Consider the following 6,322-nt stretch of genomic DNA (forward strand, 5'->3'; position numbering starts at 1 on the left):
CGGGAGAGTAAGTTGTGGAGCAGAAATTTCTTAAGCTTAGGTTAGTTGCCAGACAGGTACCAGATGTAGGCTACCAGCCTCACGGCTTCAAGGGTAGCAGAGACACACTGGTGCCCATACCACCCACTGCAGGGGGGCCAACACTCAGAGAAGGGTCCAAGGGCACTCATGAGTCTGTACTGGAAGGCCTCGAATGCAGTTAGTAGCACCTGAGCCAAAGGCTAAGACTGTTGTCCAGTATGAAGTTGTAGTTTTTCCTCTTTTGTGTTCTCTCATTTCATTTTCTTCTCAGGGCGGTTAATTCTTTCGATTATTGGCAGGTGACAGAGACTGGTTCAGGTAGTGATAAGGAGGTATTGGGGAGGAAGAAGTTAGTAGCATAATCAGTCCAGTCAATTACTCTATTCAATTCAGGGGTAAAGGAAAATTTAGAAACCTTGGAGCTTGGAGAAAGTGCGAGGGGCTATTGTCTGAGTAGCATTACGTCCGTAAGTACGGCGACCCCATAGTAAAAAAAAGAGACACACCCAGCGATGCCAGTCCAGTAATATTCGGACTTGAGCAGGCATCCTTGAGAATGATTATCATTCTTGGGAGGGTAAGGTTTTAGACCAAACAAAGTGCTGGGCGTGCTCACGCGTGCCTCAGTGATTATATCAAGTAGGATTAGTTCTCTTTCCACTAAATATTCTTGAGGTACCCGAACTATGGGTGGGAGGTCACTAGGGGAAAAAGTAGGACACCTAGGTCCCTTAGTCTGAAGTCTCCCAATGCTTTACAAGCCGATCACTGTTAAATCTGGGTATTGGGAGACTGGGAAGAACGAACAGACAATAGCCCGCCCACAAGTGTTGATGAAAAGAACTGGTGACATTATTAGATGTGTGTATATTAAAGCAAGCTGAAAGAGATTGCATATGACATTATTGATAGACATAGGATGATGCTATTGATGAACATGAAGTGTTTAAATGTATTCTGAGCTTAAAGACATGCGTTGGACAGAAGAACCTGTTAAACTTGAAGAACTGTAGTAGAGAATTCTGTATAGCTGATACACGTTCTACTGTACCATGTACCTTTCCAAATAATGTATTAAGCGTTTTATTGCACCCTTGAAGGGCATACAAAAAGTTATCTCCAAGCTCCAGAAGTGTACGGTTTATAGTAAAAGAAGAAGTCGTTTAGAGGATTAAGACTCTCTCTTATGATAACTTGTTTAGATCTACAAACAGTGTGGACATACACCAAAGGGGATTTGTATTACATAACAATGAAACGTGGTACTGAGATCCTGCTTATAACATCTTTAAGGTGATAGTTTATTGTACTATCAAAGGGTGGACTGTTGAAGTCGTATAATTGGATGAACGAAAGTATATTGGTTTAATATTGGTTTGCCGTGCGTATTGCGAAGCGTACGCCACGTGTTACGTGACGTAGTGCATTCGCACGGTAAAATACGCACGCACACACTCGCATTACAACAATTAGTTGTTTATATAATTTCATATTGGTTCTGTTACACTGTAATTCAGGAGCAGATAGTATTCGGTTTATTATTAGTCTATATATATATATATATATATATATATATATATGTTGATTATATGTACATTGTAGTGTTATTAAAGGTTTAGGTAATAGGAAAGGTGTCAAGCCTGATATCATATTGAAGCCCTAATCATCAGCAGCTGTCCGGTGCAGTCGGCGAAGAGATCGCACATTGCATAATTTAGTTATTGATATTAGAGAGTAAAACCTTTGTATGATACTGGCTATGAAAAGGAGCAGACCCCCTGGAGAGAAGACCCCCACCTTTGGATTCCTTAGATTGAATCAACCTATTACCTGTCTGGCCTGGACCCACCCAACGTCTGGACCTATAGAAACAATCTACGTCATCTCTATTGTTCACAATGAAACACTGACTGTATATATATTAGTTGCATCTCACTGGGGCCTCAGTCAACTCTGACACAATATTCTATACAGAATATTGTCCATCGGGTCCGGTGGGTGCGCAGCGTGCGCAAGCGATTGCATTTGGTATGTACTTATCTTTTGGTATTGGCTGTGCTGTACTGTACTTTATCATGATATAATAATGTATTGAATTGTTGACTATTTACATCTGCTAAAATAAACCACCATGTGCTTTGGACACACATACAATTGATTGGGCAATGCTTATTTTAAAACGATAAAATTACTTTAATAAGAGCCCTGAGGGACCCCGACTGGAAGGGAGGAAGAAGGGGAGAGAGAATCAGAGGTGGAAACAGAGAAGGAACTGTCGGCAAGGTAAGAGGTGAACCAGGAGAGGACGGTACCGGAGAGGCCAATGGACTGAAGGGTGTGAAGCAGGAGGGGGTGGTCAACGGTGTCAAAGGCCGCTGAGAGGTCGAGGAGAATCAGGAGGGAGTAGTGGCCCATGGCTTTAGCCGAGAGGAGATCGTTCGTAACTTGAGCCAGGGCAGTTTCAGTGGAATGGAGGGGGCGGAAGCCTGATTGGAGAGGGTCAAGGAGGGAGTGTTCAGAGAGGTAGGTGGAGAGACGGTTGCAGACAAGTCTCTCGAGTATTTTGGAGGCAAATGGGAGAAGGGAAATGGGGCGGTAATTAGAGAGTGAAGTGGGGTCAAGATTGGGTTTCTTGAGAATGGGTGAGACAAGAGCATGTTTAAAGGCGGAGGGGAAGATGCCGGTGGAGAGGGACAGATTAAAGAGGTGAGCGAGGTGGGAGCAGGTGGAGGTGGAAAGGGAGCGAAGAAGGTGAGAAGGGATGGGGTCCTGGGGGCAGGTAGAAGGGGGGAAAGAAGAAATGAGAGAGTGGACTTCCTCATCCGAGGTGGGGCGGAAGGAGAGAAGGAGTTGGTGGCTGGGGGGAGAGGGGGGGGGAGAGTGTAGGGGGGAGGAAGGGCGAGAGGGGGGGTGGCGGAAGAGTGGGTGGAGGAGGAGATTTCAAGTCTGATGGCCGCGATTTTAGAGGAGAAAAAGGAGGTGAAGTCAGTGGCAGATAAGGAGGAAGGGAGGGGGGAGGTGGGGGAGACAGGAGAGTGTTCAAGGTAGCGAAGAGGCGGCGGGGGTTGGAGGACTGGGAGGAGATGAGGGATTTAAAGAAGGATTGCTTAGCGAGCGAGAGGGCAGAGCTGTAGGAGGAGAGGATAAACTTGAAGTGGAGGAAATCAGCCAGGGAGCGAGATTTTCTCCAGTGGCGTTCGGCAGTACGAGAGCATTTTTGGAGGAAACGGGTAAGTTTGGAGTGCCAGGGTTGGGGATCGGAGCAGCGAAGGTGGATGGGCTGGGCAGGGGCAACCGCATCAAGGGCAGAGGAGAGGGTTTGGTTATAGAGGGAGGCCGTCTGATTAGGGCAGGGCAGGGTGGAAAGGGGAGAGAGGAGAGTTTCGAGAGAAGAGGATAGAATAGCAGGATCAAGGGTGTCGAGATCGCGCCTGGACCGGGTAGATTTGGGTGGGGGGAGGGGTGCAGGAGTAGAGGAGAGAGAATGAGAGGAGATGGTGGTCCGAGAGTGGAAAGGGGGAGATAGAGAAGTCGGACAGACTGCAACGGTGGGAGAAGACAAGGTCAAGTGAGTGACCAAGGCAGTGGGTAGAAGAGGAGGTCCATTGGGAGAGGCCAAGGGAGGAAGAAAGGGCAAGGAGTTTGACGGAAGCAGGGTCGGTGGGGTTGTCAATAGGGATATTGAAGTCGCCAAGGATAATGGAAGGGATGTCAGAGGAGAGGTGGTGTGGGAGCCAGGCAGCAAAGTTGTCAAGGAAAAGGGAGGAGGGCCCAGGGGGGCGGTATATGACAGAGAGGCGGAGATGGATGGGGTAGAAGAGACGGATAGAGTGGACTTCAAAAGAGGAGAAGGAGAGGGAGGGTTCAGGAGGAGTGAGTCTGAAAGTACAGGTGGAGGATAGGAGAATGCCCACTCCTCCACCTGGGCGGTCTCCAGGTCTGGCGGAGTGGGTGAAGGAGAGGCCGCCATAGGAGAGAGCGGCAGGGGAGGCAGTGTCGGAATCGGTGAGCCAGGTTTCGGTAATGGCAAGAAGGTTAAGAGAGTTAGATAAGAAGAGGTCATGGATAGAGGGGAGTTTGTTGCGGACGGATCTAGCATTCCAGAGGGCACAGGAGAAAGGGAGGGAGGGGAGATGGGGATAAGGTTGGCAAGGTTAGCGGTGCGTGGGGGAGTGCACAGGAGCGTGAAGTTGGGTGAGGTGAGAGTATGGGTATGGCAAGTGAACAGGGAGGCATGGTGAGGTGAGGGAGGGGTGGGGGAGGAGTGGAAGAAGTAGGGGGGACCGAAGAATCGTCTGAAGCAGAGGGGCGGGAGAGGAGGACAGGGGGAGTCAGAAGGTAGACAAGAGGAATTGAGATAAGTGAGTTAAATAAAGTAATAGCCAACAATGACAATGACGGATGACGGCTGTTGATTGATTTAAATTTGCCATTTGGGTGTTGTGTGTGGCCATTAAAGAGTTGTGTGAGCTCATTAAAGAGGTGTGTGTGCTCATGAAAGTGGAGAGTGTGCTTATGAGACTTGTAAGTTGCTGATCCGTGTGTTGGACAGTGCTCGCTATAAGTGCCAGGTGATCATTCTGTGAATCTGTGGCACAATAAAGTCTTTGTGATGCGTCCGAGAGTGCCCGCTCCCATGAACTTTGACCTGGATCCACCTGATCCCCCTCCACATCACGGGCAACTTCTGAAACTGCTTCAGTGGCCTGCTGCTCGGAATCTGTAGAGAGATTAAAAACAAACACTAAGATATTTGATAAAAACATTTGGGAACAATAATGTTTTTTTAAAACATATTGAGGTACGCCTGATGTAGCATTGGTCAAGTGTGAAATCACTTTTAATGTGCTTGCAGCTCTTTACAGTCACCCAAATCAGACTTTAGATTCTTTAATTTATTCAAATTATGCACAAAACTGTATATATATAGGATTTTTATCTTCAATGTCTACATTACATTTCCTCAAATGTGATAGCCTAAGATATAGTGCAATCAAAGTTATCCTTCAGACACACCCAGAGAGTTTACACATTTGCTCAGACATATAGAAACATTTACAGTCATTAACTAAGCACACTCATCATTGTACCTAGTGGAGCGGAATCTCCTCATCGGGGTGGGCTATAGCCAGTGTCTATGTCGCCCACCCCAACAATCTCAACAAGAGAAATAGCGGCCCTCGCACGCTCCTCAAGCGGGGTCAAGGAAATGTCCATTGGTGGGCCACCCCCAGTCCCGTGCACATGGCGGTGTTGCCGTGCTAGTTTGCTTTTCAGCCTAGCTTTATAGTCTGCCCAGCTGCGGAATAGACAAACATTATGGTGTTAAATATCTGATTTTTGTAAAGGTTAAAATCAATATACTCATCAAACCATATTTATTAATGCCACATTGTACACTAATGTCTTGGGATTTACAATTGTGGTTAATGTGCACAACTCATTATGTAAATGTGGCCAAGGCCCATGCTGCTTGGAACCATCACCTAAGGGCCTGATAGAAGAAAAGATTATACACACAAGGCTGTTTTTACATCACAGTTGCCTAAGTAATACTAACACACAATGTACATACATATCTATATATATATCTATATAGAGAGAGAGAAACAAAATCAAATAAATACTACTCAACAGAGTCAGTCACATTCTATAGGCCTTTTTTTCAAACATTGGCTTTGTACCGTTTCTGGACCTCATGCACTTTTCATCCATGGGGCGATATATCATTAATAGCTAGCGTAATTAGCTCCCAATGGCGGTGACGCTCCGGCCCCGTAATCTGCCGCTCCTCCGAATGGAATCGCTGTAAAACCTCTGACACTAAAACCTCAAATTCATCATTAAAAAAAAATTTTTTACGCATAGTTGGCCGCCCGGGTGGCTGCTATTGGAAAGATAATTAAATTAGGTTTTGGCAATGCAAACAATCAGGCACCAATACAGATTGTATGGCCATCCACCCCCTTAAAAGGTTTTATTTGGGAAAGTACTACCTAGGTATAAAACACATGGCCCTTATTCTAATCAACATTGTTGCTTCTATATTGAACCAACATTTACTTTGTCCACTGCATTTTTACATTAATGGTCGACAAATACTACTTAAACATTCAGCTACTACTACCAGTTGCCACTTTTAAAAGCCTAACCTTGGTTAACAGGTTTAGCCACATACATAAATTAATGATATCACATTAAGTTTGTCGGAGTAGCAAGCCCTATATGGTGCTTGCAATATTACTTTGGTAAATCAAATCAGCCAGCAACACACTTAAATGTGTACTACAAATGCTATTTG

General features: G+C 45.8%; 1 long non-coding RNA gene across 1 annotated transcript; it reads right to left on the reverse strand.

Moving 5' to 3' along the window:
* Positions 1-4,452: 4,452 nt before the first annotated feature.
* Positions 4,453-5,874, reverse strand: LOC142160357 (uncharacterized). Its single transcript, XR_012693178.1, has 3 exons — positions 5,706-5,874; positions 5,112-5,320; positions 4,453-4,741 (listed from the first exon to the last, which is right to left on the reverse strand). It is a non-coding gene; the product is annotated as an uncharacterized LOC142160357 (long non-coding RNA).
* Between the last annotated feature and the right edge of the window lie 448 nt (positions 5,875-6,322).

Source organism: Mixophyes fleayi, chromosome 6 (assembly GCF_038048845.1).
Source record: "Mixophyes fleayi isolate aMixFle1 chromosome 6, aMixFle1.hap1, whole genome shotgun sequence".
Lineage (NCBI taxonomy): Eukaryota > Metazoa > Chordata > Amphibia > Anura > Limnodynastidae > Mixophyes > Mixophyes fleayi.